This window comes from Thunnus maccoyii, chromosome 24 (assembly GCF_910596095.1).
Source record: "Thunnus maccoyii chromosome 24, fThuMac1.1, whole genome shotgun sequence".
Taxonomy (NCBI): Eukaryota; Metazoa; Chordata; class Actinopteri; order Scombriformes; family Scombridae; genus Thunnus; species Thunnus maccoyii.
In genome coordinates this window covers 13,169,672-13,188,481 of record NC_056556.1, presented here as the reverse complement: position 1 = coordinate 13,188,481, position 18,810 = coordinate 13,169,672, and the positions used below count along the sequence as shown (strand labels likewise).

The following is an 18,810-nucleotide window of genomic DNA, read 5'->3' as shown; positions in this document are numbered from 1 at the left end:
CACAAAATCATCTAAACGCTCCGGTTAGGCTGCAAATGTTTTTCTTGTGTTCGCAAAGGGGGTTTAATTTTATATGCATTCATGCTATTTATACATACAAGGCTGAACAATTTGAGGATTTTTAAAGCTGTAAAGACAACATTGTCATACTGTCACTGTATGAAGTTGTCATGGCTAATGTGTTTTTTATATATCCAGCTGACACAGAGCCATATTAGCGCTCATTTTGGTCACACGTCTGACCTCCTGGTGAATATAAGTCCGATATTCACTCTACTTTTTGCTTTGTTTTAGGTCTCCACCAACTCCTGAGGGAAATATGTCCTCCTATAATTTCTAAATTGCACAATATGTTCACATGCTAGTTGTTTTCATGCCTGCTGCGTGGTGCTGGGCAGGTAGTGTACAGTGGGCTTATCAGAGCTTTATTTGCTGAAAAAAACAGCTAAAATATGCTAAAATGCTCTGTAGAGCCGAGGGCAGCTGCAGACTCGGGAGATGATTCTCTGTATGTTTGTTGGGTTCGCCACTGAGAGCAACACCTTTTTTGTGTTGCACATATTAATTAGAGCCAATGTTATAAAAACATTGATTAGTGCAGCCTCGAGACATTGTCAATAATGTGAGTTATAGCCCAATTGAAATTGCAGTTTTTATTTGAGAAAAATTAAGCATTCAATCCCACAAACAAATACTTGTGTTCTTTTTCAGCATTGCAAAGTGATGTACTATTATGTGATCTATTTTGGTATATACAGTATAAAAAATATATGTTTCATTATGACATTGATGGCGTTGTTGATTCCTATTTCCAAAAAAACGAAGAAAATAAGATGTTTAGAAGCAGCACCAGGGGAGGGAGGGTTCACAGCATTACAGCTTGAAGCCAGGAGGCATCACTGACATTTTGGGGATAAAGGTCTTGATGAAACCTTGCTGTTTCACATACACTCATGCTGGCCCTTCTAATAAATGCTAAAGAAAGGCCGGTGCCAATTTCCCAGCATGAAAACATATATGTTGTTTTTTTTTTTTCTAAAACAGGAGGACTCGCTCACTGATCAATAGGACAGACGTCTGCAAAACCCCCGAACCTTCCCTTCGCTGTAACTCTCCCCGCTCTCCCATAAAGTAAGTAGAACTTGCACTTTCACCGTGTCTTTTTCGCTTCACATTATCGCTGTGTAGTCCTGACTCATCTAGGCCAACTGGCGGAATAATAAGCAGAGAGGGATATTTGGTGGGACTTTAAGAGAGCTGAAACTACAGTGCTGTATTAGTGCCACTTTCACTTACTCAGATGAAGAAACACTGCCGGTGATTAAGCTTCTTGTGGATATGTGTGTTTGCTTGTGTGTGTGTGTGTGTGTGTGCCTTGGCTCCACTGGGACCCTGTAGCAGAGCCTTAAATTATACATATGTTCTCATTCCATTACCAGTGGCAACTACTAAAGCCTTCCCAGCATTTCCATTACCAAAATGAAGGGATGCACGCACTCACTTACTCACTCGCTTTCTCACACACACACATATAAGCATGAGCATGCTTAAACAGGACAGTGTTGAACTTGAGCTTTTACTCATGCAGTGACAATCCTGAGGAAAAAGTGACCGGAGTGCATCTGTGACCAAACAGTTGCCAGTTCAGATCCTCAGACAGGCTGGCAAAAATCTGGATGGTAGGAATGAATGATTAATGCTCTGTCCTCCCTTAACAACTGCCACTGAGATGCCAAAGAGGAAGGCATTTAATCCTCTTCTCCGGTGGAGCTGCTCAGTGGCCAGCGGCAGCAAACTTCAGTTGTACTGGGCAGCTCCCAGTTGTGAATAGCTCTGTATATGTGCGCGGAGTCAAATATTCAGTTTAATAATTCTGTCAAAGCGAGAAAATGTGACTGCCATGACTTATTGATCAGCTGTGGCTGAGAGAAGCAGCATTTCCTTTTTTTCTTTTCTCTAGTTTTAAGATTCAGAGTCAAACGCAGTCATAAATACACTTACATGATATGATTCCACTTTCCGAAGTCACACATGATGCTAACATGCATCTATAATGGGAGATAGGGTTGTTATCTGAGAGGCTCTGATCATGCTATTGCGTGCTGGAACAGCTTGCGTAAGCCAATGAAATTACTTAACTGCATTAGCAAATTATACATCCCATACACAGAGTGTATAAGTGGTGATATACTGTGTATTACCACTGCTTCAGGCAGCGTTAGCGAACGCAATGTATGGAAATATATAGGATGTGCTGTGCAAAGCTGAATTCTCTTCAGATTTTTTGCTCTTTTTTTTTGTTGTTGTTGTTTTTCTGGAAGCTGTTTTAGTATTTCAGGCAGTTGGGTGAGATATGTTGGAGACTTGCCTGAACAATTCAACTGTACTCTTTTCTGCTGTGAACCTTGCTCCACTTCACTCCCTCCCACTCCACCCAGCTGGATGCCAGATCTTAAACCTTCTCCGGTAAACACCGGTACCTTGCTGTGGCTGCTTCTCATCAGCTTTCAGATCAGATCGGAGTGGTGGGCTCTGAGGAGAGGTGTTATCAGACAGCTGAACGGGAGAGGCCCGGCCGGCGCTGCAGTCATTTGAGCCCGGCTACGAGCTGAGACAACATCAGACAAGGATTAAATCAACAAACCGGACTGACCCTGGGTGACCAGGCAGGCTACTTACAACTCTGTGAAGAGAGGAGTATTTAGCCTGTTGGGGAGGAGACACAGAGGGGAAAGGAGCAAGGACGGGAGGAGGGGAACAAATGAATGAATAAAGGGAGCTATATTCGAGGAGACAGCTATCCAAAAAGGTTCACTAAGCAGCTATTCCCAACATAGACGTGATTCATGCTAGGAATATGGAATAATCAATGAATAATAAGCACGTGCCAGCACAGTAGTGCCCATGAGCTGATGGTAACAGTGATGTTCACAGGTTTTCAGTGTAGCTTCAGGTAGTCATATGAGTGGGTCCCAGGGCTCTTAACTTTTTTCACCATCCTCCTGGAACCGTCCTGAAATACAATCTAAATCATCCCGAAATTCATGTGGACCGTACCAAATTTAAACTCTCTGTTTTTCTACATTATCAGTTAAAATCATTCAAAGTGACCATAAGTAATACATCATACAAATGATTAGATGATCAATCATCAACCTTTTTTATTTAAATTAATCTGAAAAGATTAGAGACTAGAGGTAAATCAGTCACACCACAAAGGATTCTCACAAAGTGAGGAAGACAGATGAGATAAAAACTGCCTTCAAGGAGCAAAAAACTTTTAACTGTGGTAAGTATAATACATAAAATAGATCCTGATAAAACATTTTAATGGTCACTTTAATAAACCCATGTATTGTTTCATCATACTGATGTAGCTTTAACTTTCTCAGCTAACTTAACAATACTACCACACATTAATTCCCAGTTTATGAGGCATTTTTCTCACTGAGTGATGAGTTGAAGAAGCTACCTCTACCTCTAAAGACAGGAGGAGCTGCCAGGAGGAAGCAATAATTCATATTTCCCTGCAACCTTGATGAATGGAATATTGAATAATCGTTTTTGATTGGACACCACAGCAGACCAACATGGTGCTCTGGTTGTTCAGACTGAAGCTGCAGCAGGTGGGAGCACTGACTGTATATAGAGATGGACATCATGACAGCTTCCCAAAAGTGAAGCCAAAACATCTCAATCACCCCCTGGTGGCTGGCTGCAGTATAGGTCATAAGTCCCGCCCCCTCCATGTTAGTGGATGGGACATGATCCAAACTAAAAATCGAAGTTCATGTCAAATACATTTTTCCTAAAGTTGATTTCTGTCATTTTAGGTTGTTTTTATTTAGTCAGTAGGTGGGAGACATGTAGCTTAGTAACCTTTGTGTGTGTGTGTGTGTGTGTGTGTGTGTGTCTTGTCAAGGAGGTTTAATAAGAAGTGTTTGTACTACACAAAACATGCAGTCACCGAGGTTTCTTTTGTTTATTTCTATGATTTCAACAGGGATTTGTTCACAATTTTAGTATTATCAGGGAAAAAATAGTTTGCGTCCCCTGGACACATCGATAGTGAGTTTACTGCATCCTTTCAGATTTGAATGTGTCAGAGATGCAGGACGCATACCTATCAACAACGCTGTGGTAAATCTTTTTTGTTTGTTTGTTTGTTTGTTTGTTTTGTTTTTGTCAGCTCAGCTTGTCTTTCCCAGCTGTTCCAGGAAGTCTCACCTCACCAGCTGCATCTCAAATCTCACGCTGCATCTTTTTTTACCATAAAAGGGATTTTACCATTTTTACCATGAGAAGCACAAGCTGTAAATGTTTTAAAGTGTAAATATCCTGCAGTCTATCCAAACATCCAGTGTTATTTTTGACCTGGTACTTGTAGAAAGAACTGCAAATATGACAACACATATTAGGAGGTTGGAATTAAATAAAAAGTTGTGACCGCATGTCCTCTTTTTAAGGTTACATACAATAAAATTCTAGATTATTAAACACCCATGTTTGCATCATATGTAACTTTTCGCCTTGAGCCAGCAGTTTGCCAGCTGTGCATTCCTGCATTTAAGACTTCATGAGTTGTGATGAAATCAGAACCAAATGACCTTGTCATTTTTACACCCCTTCTTCAGTGCTAGTGCAAGAAAGGAAAAAAAACAAAAGGAAACAAAATGAAAGAATAACAGTGCTGATGTAAAGGTGTTAGGTAAATAGGCCTTGTTATTGTACATTTCGCTCTACTATTCATTCTTTTTCTTAAAGGTGCAGTGTGTAAGATTTAGTGGCATCTAGCAGAACAGACTTGGCCAAAATGGAATATAATATTCATAAGTATGGTTTAATTAGTACAGAATCCCATGAAAATAAGAATCGTGTGTTTGTTACCTTAGAATGAGTGCTTTATATCTACATTGGGAGCGGGTCCCCTTCCACGGAGGCCGCCATGTTGCACCGCCATAGTAGCCCAGAACAGACAAACCAAACACTATCTCTAGAGAGGGCCTTTCATGTTTTTCATGAGTTATGAGGCCACTGTACGTTGTCCTTTACACTTGGCGCTTGGAAGTTAGGGGTGAGGGGGAGGGGTATCCGCAATCCGCAACCTCACTGCTAGATGCCACTCAATCTTACACACTGGTCCTTTAAGCAGTGTGTCCACAAGGCATCTTTTACTGGCAGGAGAGCACTGAGAAAGGTATGGAGCAAGTACCTCAGTAAAAAAAATAAAAACAAAACAACACTCTGAGGTGCATTTAGGGGCTGGGTAAAATGCAGTAATGTTTGCTAGCCAGTTGTGTGGCCAGCACTATGCAACCGCAGGGAAATAAACACAGATACTCAGGGAGGTTTCTATGTCCATTCAGCTAAAAAGCCCCCCATAAATATTCTTCACTTTTTCCTTCCAGCTTTAATATCCAATGATAGAATATACGATAATTCAGAAAAATAAATAAATAAATGTTAAGAGACATACACACATTACAAAAGCTGGATTATGACTTGAGGGTAACAAGTGATCTGATGAAGTTGGGCAAAGTCTGAGTCGTGCATTAACTATTGACAGTCAGGAAAAGCAATATTCAACATACGGTTTGTAATATCAAATGTTTTGAATTCTTGCTTCCTGATCACAATTCCCATTAAGATCATTTGGAGTTGGGACTGTCTACATCAAAGGTATAATTTATACATAAATACACAAATTAGCCAAAAACTGTGGAAAAAAATGGATAAAGTGAGTAAGGTACAATACATCATTAAGCCTTTATCTTTTCTATATAAACTGCAGCATAAATGTCCAGTTATTGAATATATGACTGTTTTTGTCTGTCACAGCTCCACAAACAACCTTGTATATATTGGTGGATATGAGAGCCTTTTCAAACCTATAGTTTCTTTGCTCTGGTCCAAATCACTTGATTAGTTTGTAAACCTGGTGCGTTTTCCCCTTAATTCGGTTTCTTTTCGAAAATGGAAAAATCCAAGTGATTCAAAATGCATCACTAAAAGCCATGTGAGAACGTTCACTCCTCTCATTGGAGCAAAAACATAAACAGAAAGAAGGTCCTATCTGCCAAATATCAAAAATGCAATGTACTTTGTTGAGCTAGTCCAGATCAGACCTTGATTCATTCTGCATCTAACCGCTGTAGCAACTGCTGATTTCGCTCATCTGCAGTTGATTTCGCTCATCCCAGTATGCAAAGCACACCTGGCTACAAGAGCTTGTAGAGTATGACTAGTGTTCAGATCGGATGGTGGTCAGATCACGTTCCCACCACAAACGAACCACTCCAGAATTTGTCTGGTACAGTTGTTTTTGTCCGTACCACGGTATGATTGCTGTGAAACGAACCATTGTCCAATTCAACTGGACCAAAAAGCCCTAAGTCATCTCATCTTTGTAGGTTTCAACACGCTTCAGGTCTCCACACCTCAAAAGCCTAGTCTGTCTTTTGACTTTCAGCAGTACATTATATATTTCCATGCCATGAGATTGTGTAAAACGTTAAATGTTGTGACACTGACTTCTATTAAATTATACATATTATGAAACAGGAGCTGAAATTGCAATTTGTACATTAATAATTTCCCTGTTGTCCCAGTACCTTGTAAGCACTCAAAACCTCACAGCAGATACTGTTTTCATATGCAGCACAAGTTTTCAGCACAGGTTTTGCCCCTAGGGCCAAAATCACTCCAGTCAAGTAAAATATGCAATTTTGTGGCAGGTTTTAGAGATCAGACTGACTTGAACTTAAGTCTCATTCGCAGCTGAACACCGTGCAGAGATAGGAAGTGAAAATGGGTTGGTCGTTTTTATTCAAACATTCATGATTCAGCTGAACTACTTTATCAGATCCTTCCATAATGGCAATGTGGTTCAGAGCTGCGGGTGGATTGAAAATAGGCTTCTGTTACAGTTCGTAAACAATCTGATAATTTACTTGGCACTGTGGAGAAAAGGGGGGGTGTGGGGGGATGCAGAGAGCAAGCGAGAGGGAAACAGAGTTAGCAAAACAGAGACGCTGAAAAGGCATGAGGACAACTGCCAATTCAATGATAATTATACTCTCGGAAAGAAAAAAAAAAATCTGAAATCAACAGGAAAAAAAACATATTGAGCTATGGATTCCTGCCCGGGGTGAGGTGCTGACAGTATCTCTCCTTGCTATCTGAATCTGTCACAGAGCTTATTCCTCAATTTTAGTTCTCTAGAGTGCAGGAAGAAGAAGAGGAAAAAAAAAAAAAAAACCTCCCCCTGCACTCAATCTCATCTACGGGCAAAGCCATCATTCACACGGTCATATTTGAATTAGATGTCTAGACATACAGTTTGCCAAAGGACTACTCTGCTTTGTCGTCGAGGGTTTCCGTGCAGCCCTTATCCTCTATCAAAATGATAGAGTCCCTTGGAAGATCCCGGGCTAGAAATGAATGTGGCTGTAAATGGATGCAATCTGGAGGGGTTTCCTTGGAATGGGAGGCTGAAGTCCTGTAAAGCCTCTCTCTCAGGAAGAGAAGGGGAAAGAAACATCTATAGAATCAATATGGTATAATGTATGGTTTCATACAACAGGAAAAACAATCATATTGCTCGCTGGATAAGGGATGAAGTAAGGTCAGCCCAGCTATACTCACACTACTTGCTTACTTTTTAAGGCAGTATAAATATTTATGATGCTAATTCCCAGCATAAGTAATTAGTATTACCATGCAGTACCCACTGCCTATTTAAATAAGGGTTAAAATGCTCTTCTGAGACATTAAGAATGGGAGCCATTCTATCTGAGGTCTGGTCATGACTCGAACCCTCAATGATGACCTTGGGCATGAAAAATAATTAGAATGTCAGTACTGTTGGCTGCCCACTGAAGACCACTTTCACTTTACATAAAAGAAAAAAAAGAGAAGCTCTCTGGATCACAGGGTACTTTAACTTAATGTGCATCTGTTGGACAGTAGCAGATTATATTAAAGCTTTTTAACCACTCATATTAAGCAAGAGACTACCTACTCCTTTGTAACTGTGTGAATGCAGCCGATTGACCATGTTCAGCATGCTAAAACTTGCTAATTAGCATTAAACACGAAGTACTGCTTAGGCTGATGGGAATGCCATTAGCTTTGCGGGTATTTTGTCACAGACCAAAGTATTGGACAAGTCAAACTTTTGACCTGATTATGGCGCCAGATGACAAGTGGGATTCACCAAAGTTATTACAATTAATCCTGAGGACAACATGGATTTCTGTACCAAATTTCATGGTGATCCATCCAATAATTGCCAAGACAATTCACTCACAACTATAAATGTGTGTGGCACTAAAGGAAAAGTCATGGGATTAATAAAGTCATTAGGATACATTGTCATACTTAAGTTCATGTTAGTGGTATAATATAAAAATTCATGCAACATTAATATTTTATTCATGTTTCAACAACCGATCATCAAAATTTTAAGTGGAATTTAACTGATTTCACTCACCTTTGCAAAAACAAACAAAAAAAGTATGTAATGTATGAAATGTAACATGTCAACTTGTCCTAATAATTAATTTCCTTATTGTTATATTTCCATAAAGGGGGATTTGTTGTTGTTGTTTTAGTTTACTTAGACTTATTTAGACTTAGTCTGTCTCAGAAAAGGATTTATTTTTGTCGATGATAACAGCATTCTCATTAATGTCACGTCATGTTTTAATGCTAAAATTATTTATCAGTAAGAAGCGCGGTCGTGATTTTCCTTCGAGAAAATTAAGTGCCTGCGAGTAATTAATGATTACCGCCTAAATACCTCAAATCAACTGTCTGTCAGCTCGGTTTTACAATTCAGTCAATGTCTAAATGTCACTCAGTATTAATGTCTCAATTTCTTATCACTAAGTGACTCAAAATCTAATGAAATTCAAATGTTAACCAGTCGATTATAAGTTGAATATTAACTTCAGATGCATTGTATTCCTTTGTTCTCTATCAGCACTCCTCTCTGTAACTCTGCCAACCTCTCCTCTTTAACAGTTTATGTTTGTAATAACCACTACTTCCCTACTACCAATAAACCAAACAACAGTGTCACTGACCATTACACATTAATTGATGCCTGCTGCCTCTTGTGCTATATAAAGGCTTGGCCTCAAAATCAGATCAAAAGGTGAGCGGGGGGCTGATTATCATCGGGAGTTCATGAAGTGAAGAGGAATTTGTTCACGACACCTCGAGAAAACAGTTCATCCCGGCACCAGTGATCCATCGCCCTTTATGCGCACCCTGTGCACTGATCACTCACCTACGCTTGACCTCCACTATGCAGACAGCTCGCCCACACTCATGCGTCCATTTTCACTCATCTCACCGTGGCGAAAATTGCACCTCCTCTCTGATTAGTAAGTATTATTTATGCACTCGTGATCCTCGGTCTTTCACCCTTCTGCTGCCAAGAAAATACAGGCCGGCTACAATCTTTCATACAGATGAGTGCGGGGTTTTCCGTGTGTCTGATTCTTGTTTATGTGCGTACAAATTTGGGGGCTTGAATAGGTGCACCCGAGTATATATGTGTGTGTCTGTGTGTGTAAGTGTGTGTGGGTGTGAGGGTGGCAGTCAATTAAACAAACAGACACTGTCCTTGGATAAGCTTTCTGGGTTTCTCAAGCACCTAGCTTCGATTCAGGGAACACTACAGTTCTGTGTGTTCAATTCCCAGCTGTATAACTGGCTCCATCATACATGCTGTGCACAGAAAGAGGGGAGGGGGGAGAAAGAGAGAGCAGAGAAGGGGAGGGGAGGGAGGTAAAAAGATGGAGAGAGGGAACTGGAGGGGGGGGGAGAGGAAGAGACAACACAAGATAGAAACAGAGACCTAGAAAAGGGAGGAGAGAAAGAGGGGATGGAGCCATTAAATTCACCACACAACAGTGCCATCTAGTGGCCTGCTTTTTTTCCATCCATCCCTTCATCCCTCCTTCCCTTTTTTCCTTTATTTCTCATTGTCCCTTCCTTCTCCACTGCCACACTACCTCCTGAATCTTGCATCTTACACTTCTTTCTGTCCTAGACACACACACACACACACACACACACACACATACATCACACACGCCAACATGCACACCTACACACATTAATATGCATGCACGCCTGCACAGATCCCTGATTTGGCATACTAAAGTAGCACTGACTGGTAATCTTCCCTGTGTACTGTGCCCATGTACTGCAATGATTCAAAACAAGCAAACAGGACACACACACACACACACACACACACACACACACACAGTTAAGAAGTTGCTAGCCAGTATAAAAACACTTGTTTGTCCCCGCCGTACTCTTAACCTTGTTTACGTCTAATTTTCTGTCCCCTCACATTGCTTTTTTAACCTCCCCCTTTTTTTTCTCACCCCTTTAACACATTCTCTCTATCTTCCTCTGCCTCCGTTCATCTCTCCTTCCACAGCACTACCACCCAGACTGTAAACAGCGGTGATGGATTACTAATTGTCCTACTCTAGATGCAGTGGGGTGGAGACAGCTGTGGGTGGGTGGATTGGGATGTGGTGGTGTTTGCGCGCGTGTGTGTGTGTGCATGAATGTGAATCATGCAATCAGAAAAATAACAGGGTTATTTAAATAAAAAAAAATCCTCTTCACACGCAACGGTGTCACATGGTCGTGTGTTCTGTGTCATGCAGTATATGTTCTTGCAACATAAGCCATGAGATCTGATATGACATCAGACATTTTGACCTTCACAGTAAGCATATGTCTTTGATTGAGCATTTGCAGTTTGATACCTTGCCCATTAGATTTGCTTTGATAGCCATAATTAGGCCCTTTGGGGGGATCTGCTGCAATCTTCAAGCAATAAACTCTGTCCTCATCAAAATAAAGCAGGGCTTCACTGAAAAGGTGGTTTTCTCAAGTGTAGGTTTTACTAAGATATGACAAGAATCTAATAATAAAATAAATAGTAATAAATAATCCAACCAACATACAGATTTAATAGCCCTCTCTTTTGATGGGCAGTGGTGGTAGCACTGACTTCCCACAGTGGCAATTTCAACATCATGCTCAGAGGCAGACTGTCTGAAGGAGCTCCATGGTGTATGAAAATAAAAGCAAACAATTAAAAACAGACCAGACTGAATATATTACAGACAGAGATTGGTTGGATTCCCTGTCGCTAGCTGTCAGTCTGTTCTCTTGAATTTAGTGACATTGGCTGTGCATATAAAGGTGATGCAATGTTGATGCAAAGTTCCAAAATTTGAGGTGAATGTATGTAAAAATGCTCCCTAGAAGTAAAAAGCCAGGGCTTCTGCCTCTGTTGCTAAGGTTGTTCCATGGGGTATTCACCTTGTCCGCTCACATATTTCGAATTGAAATTCAGGCTCAAAAGATGTATTTGAGAAGTTTCCATTTTGAGTAAAGAAGAAATGAATCCTACTACTATTGTTTGTTTATGATGCCTCTGACAGACAAGCTGGCCAATCAGTAGTGGGCTCTTTAGGAGGGGGGCTTTAATGAGACAGGAGCTAAAACAGCCTGTTTCAGACAGAGGCTGAACTGAGGGGCTGCATAAAGACCCAATATAAGATAAATAAGGAGCTTTTTAACTGTAAACCATACAGTTAAAAAGCTCTATATTCCAGTGGAGCCCCAGAATAAGATATAGACCTGGAAATGTGCATGACACGTCTCCTTTAAGTTTTAGACTGTTCGTCAGATAAAACAAGCAATGTGAGGATGCCACCTTAGGCGGTGATGGGCATTTTTTGTATTTTTATAGGTTAAATGCTTAATAGATGAATTGATAGAATAATCAACATATTGCTGTCGCAGCCCTAAAACTGAGTGTAGAAGTTCATTCTTGAAAGTTGTATAATTTACTCATCTTTTGTGGCTCTGACTCTTCAGGTCTGAGAAAATGACTCATGTGACATCACTTGAGCAATCTACTCTTTGCCTTGGAGACTACACATTCTTGTGTTACAAACTGGGAGCATGGCGTTTGAGAGATGGGTATATACAGGTCAGAGAGGGCATAACAAAAACATACCGCCAAGCGAAATTATGGGAGATATAGTATCCAGCATTTTCAAGCTTGACCCTTAAGGAAGTAAAGGTCAGGGTATCTTGGCCTTCACCACTTCAATTTGACCATTGTTTTCTGCCACATAGAAGTTCCTCAACTTTATGGTTGTGCCATACTAAATAGCTGGAGTACTGTTTTAACTTATTTGTATCTCAAACTGATACAAATAAGCTTTTCAGGTGAAAAAAATAGTTATTTAACAGTTCAAGTTCTAGGTAAGATTGTCCTTATCTTTATAAACTGACTCAGAATAATTGTTGTCCTCTAAACTTCCCAAGTCGACACAAATTTTAAATGCATCAGCAGCAGTTGTGATGTTAGCTTTACAGATTTCAATACAGTATAGTTGTAAAATCCATGCAAGTGAGTGTGAGTCAGCAGACCTGCACTAACACCCTTCCCCTTATCTTCATCTCCACTTTCCAATCCATCCTCCCCTCTGCTTCCTGCTTCCTTCCTCTCTCAGTCACAGTGGTCACATCACCCATCAATTAAACCAACACCAGCCAACGGAGATGCTATCTGTTCTGTGCAGCTTTGGCTCATGGTGGAGGGGAGAAGAAGTTGATTGCCCTAATGAATTATATATGCATTATTGATAAGCTCTACTTTTGCCCAACTTCTATAAATATATATTTATATAACGTGTCACTTTGCCTAATCGTCACCGGCTGGCCCTGTGTCCTCAAGCTTCTGGCTAGGAGGACGACCCAGGAGTGGTGCCAACTGTGTTTATATGCAGGTTTGCAGCTTGGATTATTAGGAAGGGAGCTGCTTCAGACTGTGTTTGTGTGCAGACTAAAGATTTGGTCAGTGGGCAAATTCAATCTTATTCAAAATGAAAGCTTCTTGGATAAATATTTAAAGCACATAAGGCAAAAAAAATGACTCATAGTTTCCTCAATTCAACAAAAAATGACATTGATGATTGATTGATTGATTGAATGATTGATTTGGTTGCTAAGAACAACCTCAGTCTTCTCCTGGCAGTTATCGAGCAGCTCCACTGCTCAGCAAATGTCATTCATAATTAAAATGTACAAAAAAGATGAGTTCAGCTTCAGGATTTCAGGCGGCGGCCCAGCAGGCCAAATCTTCCTGACTTCTTTGCAGCGATGAGGATTGATTTGATCAATCATCACCACACCGTCTGAAATAAATGTTCTCCTCTGGGCTTGAGCTGCTTGGTGAATAATTTAAACGCAAACTTTGGCAGCTTCTACACAGTCTCTTAGGGGGAGTGGCCTTAGCAGGACAAGATCAACATTTCATTGCCGTGTCGCTCCAGTTTGAGCAAACTCAATCTCCTCATTACCGCCTGTAGCCGCAGCCACATCAAAACCGATTCACGGCCGATTTTGTCAATAGGTTTTGGTCGTGCAGAGCAGTATTGAGGTACAGTACATAAGCTGAAAATCTACACATTTCATGCACAGAAGGCTATCTGTCTCCCTTCTTACGCACACAGAAACAGAGCGAGAGCAAACACTGTACTGGACAAATGAACTTGATTCAAAGCGTTTGTTCTTGCGATTGTTCCACTGTGTTTGCACATCGGGACAAAGTGTACAGTGTGCTGGCTCATAAGTAAAAGAGAGGACACATGTGCACACACTCGTGCACACATACATCTTCAAATGTGCCTGGTTAGGCCGTCGGAGCAGATATATTTCCTCCTTCCCATGATCATTCAGTGGAAAATATAATAAATGTGTTGTGGACTTGTACCATGTTTGTATTTGCATTTGACCATGTTTTTTTAGGGTGGGGTTTATCCATGTGTGCGTGCATGTGCAAGTCCCAGACAAAAAGTTATGTGGCTCTTACCCTTGGGATGTCAGTCAGCCATGGTACAATCTCTATTGTTTACTGTTTACCAGCAGTCCAAACTGAGACAAAACGATATGTCACCAATAATGTGTTTTGCACTCTGATTGGAGCATCGCTGTGACAAGTCTGTCACTGGCTGTTGCAATCAACAGCGGAGCTCTCTGTTTCTTGTTCTTCTGATCTCAGTAATCAAGGAAAAGAAAAAAATCCCATCGCTGTCAATTGTAGTGATATTTCTTTCCGTACATCTGAGAGACAGCAAAAGAGCCCCACATTAAGTAGCTCCGAAGTACACTAGGTCTCCTTTGAGGGAGAAGGAATAGCTGTAATTGCCATCATTTCCACACCGAAGCCCCTTTCATTTCCCTGCGTGGCCCAAGAAATTCAACTTGACATTCTGAGAAGCATCAAGCCCCTTTTAGACTTTCAGTTTCCATCTGCTACCCTTTACTTTGTCTCTCTACCCATCTCATAACGTGGCCCTGTGCTCTACACAAAAAGACAAAAAAAAAAAATCAAAAAATAGTCTCCACACTTCGCTGCAAGCTTCTGCAAAAAGCAGCAGCAATTACATTTCGAGCCTTGAGGGAAGGGGAGAGGGAAGGGAGGAGTGATGGGAAGAGAGGAAGTTGGTTTGGTGAGGATATCTGGGTGCGATTGGTCATGCCTTACCCTCCCTGCTGAATCTCAAAGAGCAAGAGAGATGAGTGGAATGGGATTGCCCATTTTGTTCCTGGATAGAGGTATAGAGTCCCCCCGAGATCTACAGCTTTGAACCGTCTCACATGTCACAGATACACAAACAGACATGGACACACGCACACACACACACACACACATAGCCCGACTACTTTGGTCACTACATCCTGCGGGCCAAATGATGACTCAGTGCTTTAATCGTATTTGCAGGGGATTGATGCCCAGAGAGGAGGTTTCCTCGCTGCTGAAACCAGCTGAGAGAGAGCAAGAAAGAGATAGAGCGGGACTGATAGTGACAGAAGGAGAGAAAGAAAGAAAGAAAGTCTCAGACCAGAAGAAATAGACAGAGCCATCAGAATCAAAGGTGCAGCTATTGAACCAAGACGACTGTTTCACAGCGAACTCATTATTGTTCTCGGCGGTGAGAAGAGACAGCCTTATTATTCTCCTGTGCATAACAGGAACTCATAACAGGAGATTGCTGGCAGCATTTATGGAGTAGCGATAATGCTTAGGTGCTTCTTGTCCTTACCTTTGGTACACTCTTTTCTCACATAATCCAATCATTTAAGTATTCTCGAGCTTATTTTACTTGTTAGTACTTCTCATTCTCCCGAGAGTGGTGGGAGGCGGGTGGAGGCTGAGTGTTGGGAGGGATTCAGAGGTGAGGGGTGGTGGTGGTGGGGGATTAGAAATTTAACTAGTGGAAAAAAAATAGAATAAATGCACTCGGGTTTGTGCATTGGTATATCTTCTTTTCCCATTCTCAATTTCTGTTTCTGCTCTGACAATTTGGCATAAATTAATAGCTGTGCTGTCATTGAAAAGAATTGAAGTCTGTGCACTTAACGCTTCAGCACAGTTTAATTTCTGACAACACCCTTTCCAAATGTAGCTGTTACACAAATGTATTATGCTACTTTCCTACTATAATCTGTTGGATTAGTTAGAATTAAACAGTCAGCAGAAAGCCTTGAATAATGACTGTTACTATAAATTTAAACTTACAGTATAAAGTTAAAGAAGCATGATTTTGAGCATGTAACATATTTATATTTTAGATTGCAAATATCCAACTAAATTCATTGCTTGTGGTGGTGTATAGAGCTGGAACAATTAATTGATAAATGGATTAGTCAATTGGCAGAAAATTAATCACAAACTATTTTGATAATTGATTAATCGTTTTGAGTCATCTTTTAAGAAAAAATGACTAAATTCTCTGATTCCAAATTCTTCAATGTGAATATCTTCTGGTTTCATTAGCCTCCTATGATAGTAAACTGAATATTTTGGGGTTGTGGACTGACAAAACAAGACATTCGAGGATGTTAACTTGGGCTTTGGGAAACAGTGATTGACATTTTTCACCTTTTACTGAAATTCTTTCGACCAACCGACTAATTGATTAAATGAGTGAATAATCGACAGATAAATCAATAATTAAAATGATTGTCAGTTGTAGCACTAAGGGTGTGTTACACAGACAGGTTGCACAAGCTGAGCAAACTCCTTGCTTCTCCTGCACTTTAACATGCCCTTTATATCATGATATCAAGCCCCAAATATTCAAAAACAACCTTGCTTTATCCCGTGGTTTAAAATTCTATTCTGAGAAGTTTCTCCTCCTCATTGGATCTGAAGCAAAACTACAGTCAATCATAGGCTCTGTCTGAATGGTTTCTGGGCAAGAAGATGCTCCTCTGTGATTATAGTAATGATGCTGAGAGAACTTCTTGACACATCTATGCTCAAAAATGTTGCCTTTTGTATCAGCGATGTGAAGGACAGAATATAGAGGCTATTAATGGACTTTATATGACATTATAAGATCCATTATGAAACACAGAATATATATTCTTCACATCTCCACTGTTAGCTGTATTTTCCATTGCTATCTATTATGCCTGAAAGTGTTGGTCATGAACTCTGGACTTAAGAATATCCATCTACTCCAACCTTGTCACACTAGAAGCACAGAAGAATTCATCTTGTGGGTTTGGAGTGAAGTGGTATTCTGTTCTGAGAGTGTACCTACAGTGCACATTAAGCTACACAGTATGGTGAAAGGCTTTGACCCTGGGTCACTGAGTATAAAACATGATGTGATGGTTGAGTGCTGTGTAGCTACTGCACATGATGTCTGGAGCAAGCACAAACAGCTTATAAATTGCTATAAGGGCCAGGGTGTTTATTGTTCCACATTAAACCATGTTAAAACAGGGCAACCTTAGCTCACAGTCTTCGTCTGATGATGAGGGCCACGATAGAGCCAAAAGATCCAGAACAATCAAGTAAGTGGACCTTGGAGTGGAGATCTGTCATCATTTAAATGACACTTTCAATATTACTTTGTTGTTAGTGTAGCTCTACTGACTTTAGTGTATCTTGACAAGTAATGGACAGATTGACATGAAATTTGGTACAGCTATCAATGGCACCCATAGGATGAATACTTACGACTTTTTTAAGCCCCTGACTTTTTTTGTAGCGCCACCAGCAGGTCAAAGTTTTCCTTGGTCTGTGAACTATCTCAACATGTACTTCATGGCATTTTGTACAGACATTCATGGTTCCCTGAACCCTAATGACTCTGATGATCATTGACTTTTCTATCAGGTTGACATTTTTAGTTCAGAGTGAAATGTCTATTGGACCACTGGGTGGATTATTATGCAATTTTGTACACACATCCATGTCCAATACTTTTTATGTTTATTTATGACTAAATTCCTGCAAGACTGTCATCCCTATTAGCCACAGCTGCACTTTGTCTTTTCTGCCAATTAGCAAATGTTAGTAAGCCTTTAGTTAAACTAAGATGGTAAACATGGTGTCACCGCCCTAACATCAGCATGTTAGCATTGTCATTGTTGGCATTTAACTCAAAGCACCTCTGGTTGCGGCTTGCTTATTCATATTATATGAGAGGTGGTGAACAGGCATAATGCCTTGTTTATGAATGATTACATCTTTACAAACTTCTTTACAAATTACAAAGCCTGAAAAGTTTATGAAATCTGAGGTTGCATTAAACCTCATATTTTTCAAAATATGAGATTTGGAAACCAAAGCATACATAGCTTCAACACTAGCTACTGACTAAGTATTTGCCATGCAAGGAAAATGAATGTTTAGAGTTTATTTCTATTCCTCTGCTTCTACACACTGCTGTGGTTGAATTGGTGTGGGCCATTGCTATTAGTGCCCTTCCACCTACCTCGTTTGGTCTGGACTTTCAGACTTTTCAGTTTGATCCAAACCAAAATTACAGGTGTGAAACCTATCCCAGACTGTGGTGCGGCCCAAACAGCTGAACCTTGATCCGGCGAAAAGAGGTGGTCTTGGTACGGATCAAATTGAACCATGTTTCAGTTCTTTTTTAGTATGAAAACATTTTTTGGATGGTTCTTACTTTCAGACCAATTACAGGAAGTTCCAACAGGCTATTGTCAGAACCGGAAAAAGGAAAAATGAGCTGTGGTAGTACATGGGGAGAGGGGGAGACCAAGTTTTTAATTGAAATATGGTACGACATTATAAAAAGTCCACTGGAAAAAACTCATAAAACTTTCCAAGTATTTTTGAAGAGGATATGAGTGGACAAAAGAGCAATGCCACCTGAAGATATAGAAACTATAGCAGCAGTATACAAAGGTGCGCAATTCCATTAGAAAAAGCATTGTGTTGACCAATGGGAAGGGCAAATTTGTTTTTGTTTTTCAGCAGTCATTATTTCTACAGAGTACAGCTTATCACACCAGAAACACTAGCATAGCCTACACTTATATAAACTATGGTACAAGATATAATGAAACGTTGTAAAATGAATGAACCAATTCATCATGATGGCTTGCATTCTATTGTAGATTAGTGGCAATAGTAGGCTATTAGCTGTCACACTTATGCATACATATTTAATTCCACATAACTCCATTTCATTTTAAAGGAGGAAATGCAGCTATGAAGAGGAAAATGGGCAAGGCAAAACAGCTCCTAGACATAGCAGAAAGAGGATACTGAAAGAATTCAGGTGTACAAGAGGTTGCAGGAAGAGTTCATCCACACAGAAGACAGTAGACAGTAGAGGGAGTATGCCACTCTGGAAAGGTGGATGAAAATGCAGCAGGAGACCGAGGAGAGGCGATTCAGAATGCTGCAGGAGCAGTAGGCAGCCACAAATA

At 40.4% G+C, this 18,810-nt stretch overlaps 1 long non-coding RNA gene across 5 annotated transcripts in view; it reads left to right on the top strand.

Annotated features, from left to right (window-relative positions):
- Nucleotides 1-18,810, top strand: part of LOC121891912 — a 211,536-nt gene that overhangs the window by 59,471 nt on the left and 133,255 nt on the right. For 4 of the 5 annotated variants that reach the window (XR_006094226.1, XR_006094227.1, XR_006094230.1 and 1 more), the window contains exon 4: nucleotides 1,045-1,131. This is a non-coding gene — a long non-coding RNA (uncharacterized LOC121891912). Of the gene's footprint in view, nucleotides 1-1,044; nucleotides 1,132-4,189; nucleotides 4,416-18,810 lie in introns of those variants that run through there. The other variant, XR_006094228.1, reaches the window with a different exon arrangement.